The sequence below is a fragment of the Ailuropoda melanoleuca genome, chromosome 5 (genome assembly GCF_002007445.2).
Source record: "Ailuropoda melanoleuca isolate Jingjing chromosome 5, ASM200744v2, whole genome shotgun sequence".
NCBI classification, from domain to species: domain Eukaryota; kingdom Metazoa; phylum Chordata; class Mammalia; order Carnivora; family Ursidae; genus Ailuropoda; species Ailuropoda melanoleuca.
In genome coordinates, this window is record NC_048222.1 from 7,530,105 (window position 1) to 7,549,117 (window position 19,013).

At 40.7% G+C, this 19,013-nt stretch overlaps 1 long non-coding RNA gene across 1 annotated transcript in view; it reads left to right on the forward strand.

Moving 5' to 3' along the window:
• The first annotated feature begins 1,295 nt into the window (after positions 1 to 1,295).
• Positions 1,296 to 19,013, forward strand: part of LOC117802274 — a 42,962-nt gene continuing 25,244 nt past the window's right edge. Inside the window, exon 1 of the long non-coding RNA XR_004625365.1 lies at positions 1,296 to 1,396. This is a non-coding gene — a long non-coding RNA (uncharacterized LOC117802274). The remainder of the gene's footprint in view (positions 1,397 to 19,013) is intronic.

Here is a 19,013-nt window from a genome sequence, read left to right on the forward strand (position 1 = left end):
TCGCCGCGAGAGCCGAGCCGAGCCGGGCTGGGCGCGCGGGCGGGTGCGCGGAGGGAGGCGGCGGGCGGAGGCTCCGGGCGGCGCTGGGGGGCGGGGAGCCGGGCTACCCGAGCGGACGGGTGGGCGGGGGGTCGGGAGTGGCCAGCCAATCGGGCGGACGGTGCCACCTCAGGGAATGACGCTCGGGCCAATGGGAAGGACACTCCATTCCGTCAACGCTGTGGGTCGGGGTTCTGAGAAAAGAGAGCTGAGTGGGAGTCGGGCCAGGCTGGTGTGTGCCCTAGGGAGGGGGAAAGAGAGGGAGAAGTTCCTGTGAAGAACTGCGGGAATGTGCGGCTGGAATTCACTCTCCCCCCGCTTAGGCTGCTGAGGGAGCGCTGGGCCCTGCTCGAGGATCCCAGCGCGGCGACCAGGGACCCTCCGCCACCCGTCACTCCAGCCCTGGGATTCCAGTGCCTTAAGAAGGACGCTGCTCAAGAAGGCACGTTCGTTCTCTTCTGTATTTTCCCTCCCCGTTTCATTATTCGCCTTTTCACAATCGCCGAAATCATAATGATGGAATGGAATGTGCAGCCGTTCCGTTTTCTTTTTTAAAAAGGTTAAAGCTTAGAAAAAAAGAAAAAAAAAAAAAGGAAAAGAGTGCCGAACGCAGATATTTGGTGAAGGGACTTACAAATCAAAAACGTCGTAGGGTTTTTCTTTTACCCGTCTAGATGCACAAGTGGGCTCAAGAAATGCAGTTGCCTCAAAGCACTAAATGAGGGCACGTAAATATTAAAAATGCATGGGCACGGAGTATTTAAAATTCCACCATGACATATAATATTAATCCGTTTTATGTAAAATTCATACCTGTAACTTAATGTAGGCCATTAACGCACCGCCTCACGTGTTAGCGTACCCTGCTTTAAATAAGATGCTAAGAATGTCCAGAGTCTCGTTTTGCAGCAAAGCATTAAAATTCACACTTCCAGTTCCCAGAGTCCTGCTTGGGCCACACCCTGCAGAGAAGTCTGTTCATTAACGTCGTGTCTGTGGTTTCTAAAAGAAAAACTGTCCTACAAGGGTTCAAACGAAATTGCACAATGAACTTTGATAGGACCTTGTGTGTACTCCTCAAGGAAAAATTGAGCCCTTTGGTTGAGAAATGAGCATAAAGACTCTCTGGTCATTGAGGATATGAATTTTGAGTGCCTTCACCCTGCAAACCTCCCACCTTTAGACAAACTAGGAGAGGAGTTAACTCAGGAATTTCCATTTGTGTCCATGATATAGATTTGTGCTTTCATTTTTATAGATCATTAAGAGAAAGAGATATGGACCTCACCTCTTCCTGATACCCTCTGCAAGGAAGCTCTCCCTCCCTGCCTAGAGCTGAAGTACTCGCATCAGGCAGGTAGGTACTTTGTTTGGCCACGTGGGTATTTTATAACTATTGCATTACTAGTTCCCCAGAGCACATTCTTTTTTCCTGATGAAATGAGGAGTAACTATTTAATGCTGGTTTCACAGGAAGATGCAACAACCCTCCCCTCTCCTAATACACATTACTGCCTCTACTAATTGTTTGGAAACGAGGGACATTCTCACTTCCTTAACGTGCATACTTAGATGGTCTGCATACACCCTTATCAAGAACAGGAGAATTGTAAAACCTCAAAGAAGACTATCTTCTAAAAACAAGCGTAGTTTTATATATTTTTAAATTAGAGTAGATAAACACAAAGGATATTTTCATTTTAGAGAGAAAGGGGCCAAGGAGCGCTCGAGGGCATTAAGCTACTATCGTGGAGCTTGTCATATCATCACAGATGATAATAGTAAGTGGAGATATGTACAGATGTTTCTGTTCCATTGATTTTTTTTTTTCTTTGTTAGAGTTTAAAAGCTGCTCCAACATTTAAAACCTAGGATTTTTCTCTGGCAAAATTGAACTATGCTAATATACCGGGGGCACACTCATTTCAAAACTTTACAGATCCTGAGTTGATTAAATTTGAAATGTAAGTTTTAAATATGTGACACAAAGAAACAAACCTACCCATCTTGTTGGACTTTGCTAAATCTCAGAGAGCCGTACCCTGGGTGTGACAAGTGCCAAATGCCAGAGTTTCAGGTTTTGTTGGAGTTGCTCTGTGCGACTGGCTCAAAGTCAGAATAGCTGGGTTACTGTGGAGCCTAAGTTCAAAGGAATGTACCCTGGACATGTGATCAAGAACACTCAGGACAAATGTGATTCCCCCAAATCCTGCCAGGAGAATAGGCAGAAGCAGTTATTATATTCCTCATTTTGAAGGTTGGAAAGACATTGATCAATTAAACGCTAGGAAAACGTTATACAATGGAAATAAAGTATAGAACCCGGTGCTTTTTGGGCTCCAAAACCTGAGAGCTAAGCAATGCATGTTTTTGATTCTTAGACACAGTCACTTGCATGACGTCAAAGCTGAAATCACAAAAGACTCCCGGCACTGATCCTTCAAACCAGGGGTTTACTCAGCAATTACTAGCTTTTGGGAAAACCTTGCAAGCTACGTTATTTCTACCGCTTGCCGGAGAAGGAAACTTAGTTTCCCATGACTCTTCCTTTTACATCAAAATGCTTCACCAGGGCTTGTAAAAATAAGATGGGCTAGCCAAAAGCCCTTTCCCAAGAAAGTGCAATAGGCTCCCAAAATGTTCCTCAGAGGGACCCTGGGATGAAATAGTCAGAGGAAAATTGCTAGGGAGCCCTGGTGACCAGAGTCATGTGCACACCCTTCCTGCAGACAAAGGGTCTTGCAGCCCTTTCTTGGGATGCATTCTAGGCACTAATGGGAGCGTCGTTGAACTGCAACACCCAGGCTCTTAGAATGCACAATCACCCTGTGTTTACACGAAGCAAGGGTATCCAAGCATATTGTGCTATTCAGTCCAAATGCCTTTTTAGGACTTGATACTTCTTTCCCCATGGTTTGCAGGGAAGCAGTGGGTGGGCTCAGACACACAGATAAACAGGAGCGTTCCCATGCCTTGGCGCCTCTCTAGATGCAAATGGTTACTGGAAGGGGCACATGCATTCTTTCCAGGCACGAGGAGCCCGTATGTACTCTGCAGCAGGAGTGTCTCTTGCTCCAAAAAAGTACATTGGGCAATGTGGCAGTTCATGCTCAAGGCTGCTTTATCTGGCACTGAGTGTTACAGACTTACTTGTGCTACCCTTGGATTGCTGATACCAGTCCCGGAAGCACTGATAACCTTTTGATTTGCCCAGTCTTGGGAAAGCCGTATAAGAAGGGGACATTCTATATTGAACATAGCCGAGCAGATGTGGCCAGCAAAAATGCCTACTTCAGGAGTTTTGAAAGGTAGTCTGTTGAAATAAGAAGGAACTGATGTGGAGAAGAAAGAGGCGTCGTTTGTTTTTACCTTAGGAGATGTAAAGAATGTGGACTTTTTTTGTTTTAAAGATTCTGTTTATTTATTTGAGAGAGAGAGGGAGAACGAGAGAGAGAGAGAGAGAGAGAGAGAGCGCGCGCACATGAGCAGGGTGAGGGGCAGAGGGAGAAACAGACTCTCCACTGAGCAGGGAGCCCAATGCAGGGGCTTGATCCCAGGGCTCAATTCTGATCCAGGGCTCCAGGATCATGATAGGAGCCGAAGGCAGTTGTCCAACCAACTGAGCCACCCAGGTGCCCCAAGAATGTGGGCTTAAAAGTCAGAATGCCTGGGCTCCAATTTTGGCTCCTTGGTTTAGTCATTTTATATCATTAAGCTGGATTTTTAAATTACTGTGTGTTTCTTATATGAAATGAGGATAAAAACTGTATCTGCTTTAAAATGTGTTCATATGTATATTTAAACTTGTATAAAATTCTTAGAACAGTATCTGGCACTTAATGAGTGTTAAACTTTATTATTATTTTTGGCAAATACTATTTCTCAGTCTGTGGCTTGTCTTTTCATTCACTTAACCATCTATGAGAGCACAAGTTTTTAATTTTGATGATGTTCATTTTATCAATTTGTTCTTTAACGGAGCATGCTTTTGATATCATATCTGAGAAATCTTTGCATAACCCCAAGATAACGAAGCTTTTCTCCTGTGTTTTCTTCTAGACGTTTTATAATTCTTAGGCAGGGTTGGTTTCAAAAGCACACAACTTACACAGCCACATAGGGTTCCGGGCTTAGAAAGGTCTTGCACTTGGTTTAATGCTCTGATGTTACCATCTTGATTCTCAGTAATTTTTGAACAAGAGGGCCTGTGTTTTCATTTTGCACTGGACCCACAAATTATGTAGCTAGTGCTGGTCTTAGGTTTTAGGTTTAGGTCTACGATCCGTTTTGTGGTTATTTTTGTATGTGGTTCAAGATATGAATTGACGTTTTTATTTTTTCATATGAGTGTCTGATAGTTCCATCACCCTCTGTTGAAAATACTATCCTTTTCCCATTGGACTGGCTTTGCACCTTTATCAAAATTTGGTTGTGTGTATATGTATGGTTCTATTTCTGCCCTCTGAATTTTGTTTCATGGGTCTGTTTTTACACCATACTCTCTTGATTACGATAGCTTTATAGTAAGTCTTGAAATCAGGTAGTGTTGATTGACCTGTCCTGCAGCTTTCTTGTTCTTCATTTCAAAGTTGTTCAGCTATTCTGGATGTATGTTGCATTTCCATATGAATGCTAAAATCAGTTTGTGAATGTCTTCAAAAAAAGGGCTTGTATCCAAAATATATCAAGAGCTTCTACCAGGGGCGCCTGGGTGGCACAGCGGTTAAGCGTTTGCCTTCGGCTCAGGGCGTGATCCCGACGTTATGGGATCAAGCCCCACCTCAGGCTCCTCGGCTATGAGTCCTGCTTCTTCCTCTCCCGCTCCCCCTGCTTGTGTTCCCTCTCTCGCTGGCTGTCTCTATCTCTGTTGAATAAATAAATAAAATCTTTAAAAAAAAAAAAGAGCATCTACCAAGAACATATAAAGATCTCTCAAGCTCAATAATAAGAGAACAAACAACCCAATAAAAATGTGGACAAAAGACTGGACCAGACAGTCCCCTAAAGAAGATATACAAGTGACAAATGAACACAGGAAAAGATGGTCAATATCACTCGTCATTTGGGGTACGCTTCAAAGCTACTATGAGATATCACTACACACCTGTCACAACTTAAATTAAAAAGACTAACCACACTAAATATTGGTGAGGTGCATAACACCTGGGGCTCTCCACACTGCTCGTGGGAATGTAAAATGAGAAAAACTGCTTTGGGAAACAGTTTGGCAGTTTTTTCAAATATAAACATATGCACAGCGCATAACATACCATAATTCTACTGCTAGGCGTCTATCCAAGAGAAGTAAAATAATATATCCAAGGGCCATGAAGGGACACAAGGATGATGGGTACATTTACTGTCTGGATTTTGGTGATGGTGTTGTCAAAATGTGTCAAGTTGCAGCACAAAATGTGTCAATATTGCAATTTGCAATACATATATATCTATATGTAGATATATATAGTATATCATTTTGTATGGTATGGCAATTATATCTTCATAAAACTTTTAAAAATTATTAATTTTTAAAATTAATATTTGGATCTCAGAAGAGCTTCTTCCACAAATCCACCAGTTTGTCCTTTAACTTCTGTAGATGGGTATGTTATCGTCTCTCTCTCTCTTTCTTTTTTTTTTTTTTTAAAGATTTTATTTATTTATTTGACAGAGATAGAGACAGCCAGCGAGAGAGGGAACACAAGCAGGGGGAGTGGGAGAGGAAGAAGCAGGCTCATAGCCGAGGAGCCTGATGTGGGGCTCGATCCCATAACGCCGGGATCACGCCCTGAGCCGAAGGCAGACGCTTAACCGCTGTGCCACCCAGGCGCCCCTCTCTCTCTCTTTCTTAAGCTCTGTATCATAGTGCTGTCAGTCAGGGATTATAGCATTAGCTGAATGCTGGTGAGATCCCTCCAAAGGAGGCATGAGACATGTCTGCTTGAATATTTCAGCTGTCATGGGGATCCATTAACGTAACCAATCACCTGTTGGAAATGGACTTTGTTAAAACCACATCCACTCGCCCTTGTTTTGTGTTGTTCTAATGTGACATGGACTTGAGACTTGGAGGAGGACTCAACCTATTTATTGGACATACTCTTCCCTTGTGTGGAATGAAGGCCATGCTCTGGACTCCCATCTCTGTGCTTCACCCCAGCTATAGCCTCTGTAGCCTCAGGTGCCCCACATTAGCAGCCGCCCTGGGGCACACACACACGCTGGATGGGGAAGATGAGAAGCTCCATCATTCTGCATTCGGGATGGCTTACCATTTCTCCTCTTCACCCTTTCTGTCTCAAGAAAATAAACAGGATTAAATGCGTTCACTTCCAGAACAGGGAGCAAAGAATCCCACCTGGTCTCCTAGTTTTGCCTCTAAAATCCTATGGCTCAGTCTGTAGCCTCAACTTCATCTGGCAAGAGGAGGGATTTATAAGGATGGAGTGAGGATCAGATTCATTGAACGTCCCAGGAGAAGGGCAGTAAGTAAACAGTAGGAGGCAGTAGATTTGTGTATAAAAGATACTCAGCGTCCTCTGCCGTCTGCACCATTACCGAAAGGGGCTTGTAATAGGTAAAATGGTTATAAAGATGTCAAAGAAAACAAGCTCTTGCTTTGGCTTATCATTCCTTTAGAAGAGAAATTCAAGACAAGAATGTATGCGTGTATGTGCCTATTATTTAAAATTCATCCTAATAGGGGCTCCTGGGTGGCTCTGTCAGTTAAGCATCCGAGTCTCGATTTCGGCTCAGGTCATGATCTCCAGGATCAGGAGATCTAGCCCCGCCTCCGACTCCACGCTCAGCGGGGAGTCTGCTTGAGATTCTCCCTCTCCCTCTGCCTCTCTGCTCCTCTCCCTGCTTGTGCGTTTGCTCTCTCTCTAAAATAAAATCTACAAAAACTTTCATCCTAATAATTACTGATTTGTATCCGTCTGCTGCATGCTTTCTTTGAGCAGGCAATACCACTCATGAGGTCACTGCTAAGATCTGTTCATAGCACAGCACAAACTGGTGCTAGCCTTCCACGGATGAAGGGTTTCAGCTACATTTCCCTTTCTTTTACGGTGAATGCAGAATAATCCTCCCAGTACAGAAAAAGCACAATGAGATGTATTTTAACTACTTAAAGGAAAGATGCTAACTAAACAGTAATTTGCTTCGCATCTTGGATCTGAATGCTGGACATCAGTCGGTCACACAGTAGATCTGCTTTGCTGAGGAGCTTTCCCCTTCTGTTTGTATCTAGGTCATGGTTCCTAAGAATGGATACAATGTTCAAGAAACAGTTGCAATTTTTTCCATGAGGAGGAATTTTTGAGACATTTTTTGCAGATCCCATACCGTTGTCATTGTTGTTGGATGGCTCACGATGTCCGTGAATTGTGTTCCTACAGTGCAAGATGGCTCTGGAAAGGAGATGAACAGCATGAAAACCCACTTGTATGTGAAATAATTAAACTCGTACCTTTTTCTATAAGCGAAACATGTGCAACAAAACACTAAGGAATTCAAGATGCAGAATTAAAGGGGAAGGGGACTGAGTTAACTCTGAACTTTATCAACGTGGTGATTGTATGTGAAAATTGTCCAGTTCACACAAAACCATACCTTTGGGAGGGATTATAGTTAGAACTACTTTCCCTTGAATAGAATTAAATGGTATTTATAAGCTTTAAAGACTAAAAGCTGGAATGAAACATATTTTCTTAAAAGTCTGTTTGACAGAATAATCTAAAAATTTGATAAAACGTTAGCTAATACTACTTGGTCTGAGGAAACCCTATTTACCATGTAAAAAACATCTTGTTCATTAGGTCGACATCCATGTATGATACTTTTTGTTCGCATTATGTTCTAAAAAATGGGCAAGACACGTATTATCAGGAAAATTAAGACAATTCCTGTGACATTGTAAACATGCTACATATATTGTCTTTGAGGCTTTGGAAAATAATTTGGTTGGCGTTTTAGGCTATCCAAGTAACTTGTTAAAAATGCCTTTACATTGGTCATCAACCCACTGTGCTGTCTTTATCAGGAATCTACATCTCGTACTACATAAAATGAGTTTGCCCTTTAGCAGATTATTAAGTGGGCAAGTTTGGCACCTTCCCACATTGTCCATCAACAGTCTTCCCAGAGCCGCCGACTCTTGATCTCTGCTGAACACAGTTGGAAGACTCATAAGCTTTCTTTTTGTCCAACTTCTAGGAAAAGCATCCTAATATCCCAAAGAGATATATGCTTAAAATTTCTATATTATAAGTAATATAAAAGCGATTCTTCAGCCTTATTTTTAAGGTTCTCTGTCAACTGATCCTTCTCCAAAACGGTTTCAATTCAAGTCAACTCGAGTCAAGCCTACAAAACATGTGTTGTCCATTTGTTATATGACAAGACCGTGTTCAAGAAAAGTTAAGTCTCTTGCTCACATGGAGCTTGCTGTTGAGATGATGGCTTACAGAGATTAAAAATTCATTAAGGAAATACAACACGTTCTGTGCCACATAGTACAGGCATGGATGGCCACCGTGGAGGCAAAAACCAAAGTCTGGGTCAAAGGAAGCTTGAAGAAGAAGAGTGACTCGAGCTCAGTCCTGAAAGATGACTTCTTCAGTGGTGAAGGCTTTCCAGGTATTGGCAGTGGTAGGAGCAGAAGCTTGGAGGAGTGAAAAGCAAGGGTCTCCCATGTCATTTTTCCTGCCTCAGTCCAAACTACTCGGCGTTCGTTGCTTTACATTTGACTAGTACTTTTCTTCCTCATTTCATCATTTTCTTCCCTTCGAAACCATTTTTCACTTTCTTTTCTCCCAGTCTGTGGCCACCAGTTCTTTCAAAAACCATGGCTTCTGCATGTATGAAGCTATCAATCATGAATTCCCTTGCTATAATTATTTACAAGTCCCTTTATTAACTTTCCATTTTATAATGAAGGCTATAAAAATTGCAAGGTAATTAAGAAACCACAGAAAAACGTGAAGATGAAAATAACCCACACCTAGAAATAACCACTATTAATATTTTGTTGTGTGTATTTCCCCATGAATATAGATATTATTTCTTGAGCAAAGGCTTTTGATGTGCAGTGCGTACTTCTTGGAAATCGAATTTTCTCTTTATATGGCATGGATACATTTTCCTATCAATAGTTACTTGTTTTTGTCGATATTTTTATGGTGACATGGTAGTCTATTATGTGGACATGCCATAACTTATTTAACAAACTATTAGAAATATTTTTATTGTTTCCAATTTTTGGCTGTGTATTCTCCTCATGTCTGACGCACTACTTTTAACTCAGTATTACTCGGCGGTTTGCATTTGTTGGCATGTTACAGTGCAGTTCTCTTCAAGCTGTGCTGGGATGGATCTTCAGCTACCCAGAGCATCTTAAGGCAAGGCCAGTGCTTCCTCTTGCTACTTTTTATGGATCGGTAGGGAAATTTGTTCACACGGGAAGTGCCCAAGTGTCTACCCGGGTGGCTTGGCACCATCTCCCAGGATGACATCCTAATGAAGAGCTGTTCAGAGGTGACCTACAGATTTCCCATGAATTCAGAGAGTGGCTAGCTTGTTGCAATGAGAAGAGGAAGCATTGGAGCCAAGTCATGGTGGATCCCCTGGGTCAGCTGACATCCCAAGAAGGTTCTGGTCTACTTAACAAAAAAAGCTCTAGGAAAGCTGCTGAGACTATAAATTATAAATTTGCTGGAGATTTCTCAAGGGAGGGAAATAGTGGGAAGGAGGCGTCATGGGATAGAGAGCAGAGCGTGTGAGCTGCATGAGTGAGCCCTGGAACTGTTCCGCGCACCATGAATCGGCTCCTGTCAGTTCTTCTGCTACTGTTGGTTCTCTCTCCGCTCAGGGTTCATTTCTAGGCTAAGCCTCTCATTCCTTTTTTTTTTAACTCTTCATTTCCTTGCTCCATCATCTTCTACAACCTGAACTTAAATGCAGTTGCAAATAATTTTGATAGTGAAGTTTATGTCCCTTCTACACACCAGCTAATCATCATATTCACCCACATTGACCCAAACCCTTTTATTCCTGGAGGTCAGACCAGTTTTCTTTTGAAGTCTGTAGTCACCACCTTACTGTAATCCGGTAGCAAATGAAAAACTGCCTGTCCTATTGGTTAAAAATGTAAAGAAAGAATAAATAAGTAGAGAAAGACCATTTTTATCAAGTTTCTTTTTGGAGATTCTGGTATTCATTCATTTTATTAGCAATCAAGCACAGAACGATGTTAGTCAAGTAGGTATAAAGGTCCCCTTCAACAAAATGAGTTTAGAAATGCCTATTATCATAATGTCACTAATATAATTATTTATTTTGGCAAAATTTGTCTTGGAATAGAAATATCTATAGGGGCGCCTGGGTGGCACAGCGGTTAAGCGTCTGCCTTCGGCTCAGGGTGTGATCCTGGCGTTATGGGATTGAACCCTACATCAGGCTCCTCCGCTATGAGCCTGCTTCTTCCTCTCCCACTCCCCCTGCTTGTGTTCCCTCTCTCACTGGCTGTCTCTATCTCTGTCAAATAAATAAAAATAAAAATCTTAAAAAAAATATCTTTAGTATAAGGATGATTCTTTATTGTCTCAATTGTAATATGATTAATGTTTAACATGTTGATGAGACAGCAGTTTTATAATCTGGGTGGTCAGAAATCTGTTATTTAATTTCTGAAAGGACAAGAAATAGCAAAAACCGAGCAGTCTTTTTCATCCTGCTGTAGGGTATTTGCTGAGCCCCCAGGTTCCCAATGCATCTTTAGATCTGTCCTGCTGCACTGAGGAAGAGTGGTTATCATTTTACTAAAATGATGGTGCTAACTCTACAGCAGATGTGACAAGGGATCTCTTCCTTCCTTCTGCCTTGGGTAACCTAAAAAAATGTAGTGTTTTAGGTCCTGATCAAACTTAGACTTGTTTCGAAAAATGGGAAGTGTTGGCCACAGCTTTATCTCTTCAGTTCTTGTCACTGAATTTTCAGACAATTCCAGATTTTAGAGGTGAGTAGGCAGGTGGAGCAGGTATGAGAGCCAGCTTCAAAGACCATTTCTAAATAGATCATCAACTTGCTAGTGGGATCGTATATGGCAGAGGAGGGAAACTGCCCGAAGGTCTCCCTGTTAGTTCTCATTCCCTTGTCATGAATAAAAATTACACATCTAAATCAATATGGCTTTTCCTCTTGCACTTTTAATTTTTATGTTTCTACCAATGACTGTAACATGCTAACCAAAGGCTACTTTATAGTCAGCAGAAGAATTTGGATTAGTGATTGGGAAGTATCTGGACACTAACAGAGCAAATAAACACCTCAGATCAAACTTTTCAAAGATCACATGGAAAAGAAAATATGAGGGGTGGGGCAAGAATCCAGGTCTGACATTTAGGAAAATAAATACAAGGAGGCAAAAAATATTAGAGATGGTATTTTGAATGAATGAGCTATTTTCATGAGAGTTGTTAGAATGTGATACCAATATTTACTTGATAAACACATAGAATTTTTCCTGTTTTCAGATACTTAAAGCAGAATATAATGATCTGGGTGGAAGGTTGGAGTGGAAATTATCTAGGTCCCTTCCAAAAGTAAATTTCTGTGACTCCATGACATTCCCCTATCACTGTGCATGCTGTTCCTTTTTAATTTGCAATCTCCAATTAGATTTCCGATTGTAGTTTTAGTAAAATGCTTCACTGGTCTTCACTTTCAAATGCCTAATACCACTTTAGTAGAGGCAGCAAAGAGATAAACAGGTACCTTGGTGATGAAGGTACGTGGCCTATGTCAATAATAGAAATATTTTATCTTGGAAGAGATTCAGCAGTTACTTTAAAGCACCCTGTTTGCTCTGTGCATGCCTTGTACATTACCATCCAGCACAAGAGTCTCATCTATAACTTGGAAGACATTTATATTCATGTAGTGGCTGTATTTTTGAAATATAAAGTATGAGCCTTTAGTATCAGTTCTGATTTCCATAAGTCATCCAAGAAAACTAGTCTCATTACTCCATAGTCCTATTGCACAGATAAATCCTGGTTATCTTCCACATTTTTATTGACTTTTTTTTTTTTTTCAGGAAATAGAGTGTCTCTATAGTAGGAAAGGATTAGCAACGACTCACCTCATCTACAACAGCACATCATTGGACTCATCTTCTAATTAAGGCAGGGAAATAAATAGCCAGTTTCCCTATAAACTATGTCACTTGCAGTTCACAATTTAGGGCGGTGCATGCATTCCCTCTCTCAGCTCTTCAAATACCAACGGTACTTAAATCTGAGGAGGCTTGAGTCCATGGTATTATCGTTCATTCAATCTCTACCAATTTGTACTAGGTCCTTCTTTTCCCTCTGGAGATTTAAATCTGTACACTCATAATATGGGTCTTATTCCGATCAGTAAGTTCTAGAGAATTATACTCTACAAATAGGAGTTACTTTAAGAATGTGGTAAGATCAATCTCTCTTTCACTATCTTAAAAATCACTGGCAGAAGTGATGGCTTCGATGAAACAGTAGGGATTGAAAGAGTAACGCTGGTTCCCAAACGTTGGTGTGCAGAATGGTCATCTTAGCTTTAAATACAGATATCCAAGAACCACCCCTACCCCATTCTGCTTCAGGTGATTCAAATGTGGTGATTCAAGGACCACATTTCGAAAAATAACTGGTCTAGTCAACAGTGAGTATAATAATAAATTTTTCAAAAAAAAAACACTGTACATTTGAGATGTCCTCAAGCCTGTAGGTAAAGGTAGATAATTCAAGACAGTATTTTTCGATAGATGTGCAGAAATGAATGGAAATGAACTGGGGAGGGAATAAAGTGGAGACAGATGTCAGTGATGTGACAGCGCATAGTAGCCACCATTTATTGAACTGTGATTCTGCCCTAGGCACTCTGAGATGCCTTCACATGCACATACATAATTCTCACCATGCTCAGAGGTATCCCAAAATGAAGGACTGAGTGAAAATCGTTAGCAGTTGCGATCAACAGAGTAAATGCAGATTAAGAACTTTAGAAGAGCAAAAGAAAAAAAAAGTGAATCGGGGGGCAAAGAGATTAATAATCTATATCTATAGCTATATCAATATCCTATCTACTTATTTTCAGAAGTCTGAACACCAGTCATGTAAATGCTAGTATTCATGGGCCTGCTGCATTTTCAAATTTAGAACTAAGCCAGGCATTAACCATGGGGGAGAAATTGTCAAAAGATAAATACAAAAAAACCAAGATGAGCAGGGTAAACTGGTTCTCCAAATATAGACTCTTAGGAGTGAAAGGAGGAGTAGCATTTCCCCAGCCAAGTTTCACTCTGGAGGAGAACTCCCAGTGCAGAGTAACCACCATGGCAGCTTTGGCATTACTGTTGATCGTAGCCAGCAAAGGGGAGGGTGGAGCCCTGTTCCTGACAATGAAAACGTTTCACAGGGTTTGGTGAGAACAGCATGAACTCACTCCCTAAAAGATCTAAAAATTTAACAGAATTAGAAGTCATGAAAAACATATTATTAACTCTAGTATTTATTTTAAAACCGAAGGTACCTACAACAACATTCCTTTTCTAAAGTGGAACCATGTGACTTCTGTAATTAATAAGTTAATTGAAGATAGAATCAAAGGGCACAAAGTTTCAGTTATGCAAGATGAATAAATTCTAGAGATTTACAGATAGTAGTAAAGCATAGTGCCTATAGTAAACACTGTATTGTATAATTAAAAATTTACTTAGAGGGTAAATGTTACATTAAGTATTCTTATCACAACACACAGTAGCAACAACAACAACAACAACAATAATAATACAAAGAGGTCAGGAGGAAACTTTTGGAGGTGATACATATGTTTATGGCATAGATCGTGATGATGGTTTCATGGATATATACTTATCACCAAACTCATCAAGTTGTTATACATTAAATATGTACAGCAAAAAGGGAAACAATCCACTAAGGGGGGGGGTGTGATTTACAATCTGCAAGATAGTCTGAAAAATCCATGCCTTTGCTTCCCAGCTCTGGAGACATGGTAAGACCTACACCCTAACCCTCAGTCCTAACTGTACCACTGACAGGGTCAGGCTTATCTCATCCTACAGTTTCCCCGTCTGTCAGTGCAATGAGAGGCTAGAACTGCTGTATCCCTAAGGTTCTGGGCAACTCCAGTACTCTAAGCTTGTGATTAATTATTAATTTGTTCATTTGTGGTGTTGTTTTCAAAAAAGAGGTTGTGAGCCATGGTGCTTGACCTTCCTTAAGAATGATAGCAAAGCCTTCAAGCTGGTTTTTAAACAATGGTCAGTGGAGAGCCTACCGCTGCTGTGTGGACACCATTCTCTAGAACAAAAGGACAGAGGTAGGCAGGAGGCTACTTTAATAATCCAGGCTTTGACCCGGCTGATCCAGCAGAGGTGGTGAGAAGTAATTAGATATATTTTGAAACTATGGCCTATGGAACGAATGTGGATTGTTAGAAGAAAGAGAAGTGAAAGACTTCCATAGTTTTTGATCTTACCAAGTGGAAGGACAAAGTTGACATTTATTGGTGGAGAACCCCACGTGAGGAGCTGGGTTGGGGCAAGACGAGGTTAGTTATGCCCACGTGAAACGGAAATGCCTGCTAAACGTCCAAATTGCGAAGCCAAGTAGGTAACTGAGTATCTAAGTCTGGAGTTCAAGAGAGATGTTGGTGACATACCTTTGGGAGTGATCATCTCCGCATGAAGGGTGTGTAAACCACAAGCCTGGATGCCATCTTCTAGGGAGAGAGTGTCGCTAGAGAAGAGCGGTCCAAGGATCAAGTTTTTGTACCACTTCAGTGCTTAAAGGTTGGGGAGATGAGGAAGAAGCAGAAAATAAAGTGAGAAGAATGACCAGTGAAAATATGGAAGCCAAGGGAAGAAATAGCTTCAAAGGGCAGGGAACACCTTAGGCAGGTCAAATGCTGTTAATGTGGGACAAGCTGGAAGAAGCCTCACAAGGGAAAAACCCATTAGGAATGGGAACTGCCCTATCTACCTCATTGTCCGGTTTATCCTTTGTATCCTGGGACAGCAAGCATAGGAAAAAAGGAAGACTCTTTAATTTGATGTATTAAGACAGAAACGTATCCGTTTCCATAAAAAATATATATATATCTCCTGCTTCTAAATGTAGTATGCAAGGGTGCCATGTAGCAACTTCTTCCAAGGAGAAATTTCGTTTTTTCTGTGTTTTCAGTGTTTTGATGGAGTTGATGCAGCTATCTAAAGAGCCTGCTTTCCAACTGGAAGAAGTCATTGTAGAAGGATTTTTTTAATCTCTAAGAAAAAAAAATCCCTCTTGTGCTTATTCAACGGTTTCCTTGTAAATAGGATACATGAAATGAGTGAATGAGCTCTCAGAGAGTGACTATCGATTAAAGGATACATGCTAGGTGTGCCCACTGCTCTCTGAGCACCCTCTGCAGCCCACCCACGTTGACACTGAGATCTGTCATTTAGAACACCTTTTATCTGTCACCCTTCTTTCAGCTCTGACTAGCCCCATCAGGTGTCTGCCAGGTGGTCCATGAGGCCACATGTATTTTTTACACGTCCCCCACTACGGGCAGCAAACAGCTCTGACTGCCACCCGGAAGCTCTGGTTTATGGGTCTGGTCTCCTCACTTGTCCATCTGCTTTGTAGGGATCAATTGAAATTCTTCCCATTTAAGTCATTCCCTCTTGTTCTTTCTGTATTTGATCCTTTTTGCCTGTGGATTTCAGAATCACATTTCTAAGCATGGTGTTTTCTCATATTCTTGGAGAGAAGTCTTCTTCTTGGTGGCGTTGGGGAGAAGAAGCCCCTTTACTGGCCTGTGATCTTTGGAAGAATGAATCATTCACTAACTTTATCATTAGACTTAGATTCTCTACAATGCAAATTAGGCAGCTAATCTTGCTAATTATCCCAGTTGTCAAGTCACTGGGTGTTTAAAATTTTTGGTCCTCAGTTATGCAGATTGTATTTGTATAGGCGCAAAGCCCGGGAGTAACTTGGTTAAAATGTGCTTCCCGCTCTGTTAAGTTGTGTACTGTTTACCTGACATTACCTAGAAACATCTGCTTATCATAACATAATTTAACATTTCATTCTGTTTCCACAGTCACCTTAAATGCCATATAATGACAATGCACCAAATGTTTCCTTTCCCTCTTATTTATCAAATTAAGTATTCATTATAACAACAAAAACAAAATAATTTTTTGTCTTTACTTCCTGAATTTTTCACGACATGAAACATGAATTACTGGTACAAAAAAAAAAAAAAGAAATAAAAAGGAAAAAAGAAAAAGAAATACACCACCAAAGAATTTCTACTGCAAATGTTTTTATTTTTTGCTATTCTTTATTTAGTGTTATTATTAAAAGAGTATGGATTACTTCCCAGTGACATTTCTAGCTTCATGAGGGATCCTGAGAATATCAGTTCTAGGTGAAAACAGTAAGTATAAAAAATAAGATACATGTGAATTTTCCCTGGGATACAAATACAGTAGGTGATGGAGATGAAGGAGGGCACTTGTTGTGATGAGCACCGGGTGTTGTGTGGAAGTGTTGAATCACTACATTGTACACCTGAAACTAATATCACACTGTATATAAACTAACTGAAATTTAAATAAAAACTACAAACAAGCAAATCCAAAACAACAAAACCAACCAACCAACCAAAGCAAATACAAATCTAAAAGCCAGTCAGTCTGGAAGGCAAAGAGAGGAACAGAAGGATGTTTAGAAAGGAAACCATCAATACCCTGCCTTTTTCAGGTGCCTAAGACTGATCGGGTTGTAGGATTATATCCTGGGTCAATCTTCAAGTGAATTTGATTTCTCTGTATGCTCTGAACATAATTCTTGTCACACCAACTTTTTTTTTTTAAATAAATGAACTTTTTACTTGGAATAGTTCTAGGTGTACAGAAAAGTTGCAAAGATAGACCAGAGGGTCCTTGTGCACCCCCTACTCAGTTTCCCCAGGGGCTAAGATCTTATAAAACGATGGTACATTTGTGCTGATTAAGAACTTAACCTTGTTGTTCTACTATTAATACAGACTTCATTTGGAGTTCACCAGGTTTTTCAGTAATATTCTTTTCCTTTTCCAGGATCCAATCCAAGATACCAAATTGTATCTAAAACTCCAACTGTTGAGGAAAATTAGGACCAGAGTTACAGCTATAAAGACCTTAGACCTAAGGGATAGTGATTGAGATCCGGAATGAAGAAGAGTAAACAGAAATAAATAGCACAGATATAAGCCTTGGGGAAACCTTGACTTCAAGGATGTAACCATCATTATGTTTTATTTCAAGCCATTTATGTTTGTTATGTCTCTGTCAGTCATCTGGTGTTTTCCTTTTTTATCAGAATATAATAGGGGTTCTTTTAAGTCAAAATATTGAAATATCTATCTTCATATATAGATAGTACCTGGTGTATTTCATCTCCTTCCAATTTATCCATTCTTCCTTGACCTGTAGCTACAGGAAGCATCACAACGTTTCTTTGATTCATTCATTCACCCCCAACAGATACTGGGAACCTCTGTGTGCTAAGCACTGGGCTGAACTACATAGACCCCCAAGTCTTTTAAATGAACCCAGATAAGATAATCAGGCTTTACCTCACAGTGGGCAGGTGCTGATAGAGGTAGTCCTAGAGTACTGTGGAAGAAAGCATGGAAGCCATGATGAGACAGAGGAAACTCATGCAGATGACATGGAAGCATGAGGTAGCATGGTCTTTTGAGTGTTCATGGCCATCCTGGAAGACGTGGCGGGAGCTAGGACTGGATATATGGGAGAGGGCTCAAAATGACAAAGGCCTTGGATGTCAGCTGAGGGGTGTAAATTGATCATGAAGAGGATGGGAAACCAATGCTCCGATTCTGCTTTGGAAAGGCCAGTCTAGAGAATAGATTGCTAGAGGAAAGAATTTGAGGCAGGGAAACCGGAGGGAGCTTTGGGGGAGGATGGTTTACACAAGAAACCATAAAGACCTCCTTCCTCTTCTCTATCTGACTAACACCTAAATCATCATTTTAAGGGCAGGTTGAAATACTACTTCCTCTGAGAAACCTTTTTTTTTTTTTTTTCCTACTCTTTAGACATACCTAGTCACTCCCATAGCTCTTTGTTCATAACTTCATTATCATAGTCACTCTGGAATGTTGCAAAGATTGTTTCCTGTGTCTGTCTTCCTACTGCAGTGAGCTTCTCTGGTTCAGGGTCTGTGTCTTATTCATCTTGGCACCTTCAGCATTTAGCACAGTGCCTGGCACGGGGTTGTCTGCTCAAATATATTTGATGGATAGGAGACAGAATGAATATTTGCTAGCCGTGGATAGAATGTATGAGAAAGTTGGCCTTTTCCCCTAAACCGCACATTCACTATCACCCAAATTAATTTTTGTAAAAATTCCATGCACAAACATTTAATTAGTTCAATTGAGGAAACAAGGAAATGAGACTCAATTAAAGAAGAAATTGTAGGTCTTTAAGCAATTGATATAGATTAGAATTGCTTGGTCATGATTGAGATAATCAAAATTTGTGAGTTAGCGAGTAAGAGGGATGTTTATGGATGCAAACGTTACAGAATACATTATAAAAATGATGTTGTGTGATTTACCTCAACCATAGTCTATGGACAGAAATTTCTTTACTTCTGAGGACTATAAATGGGGGTAAGCAAAATATCTGTTGCTGCTCGGTGCGAATTTTTTGGGAAAAGAACTTGATTTAGCCTTTTTGGATCCCTATTGTGAATTTACAGTCACCGGAACCAGGGGTCACAGAAACAAGTGTTGTTAGGGGCCAGGCAAGTAGCAGAAATGAACAAAGGTAACTGGTATAATAAACTAGGATGTTGGAAAGCCTTGTGAAATTGAATCATGCTTGATCCGTCTCAAGGTGACAGCCCTTA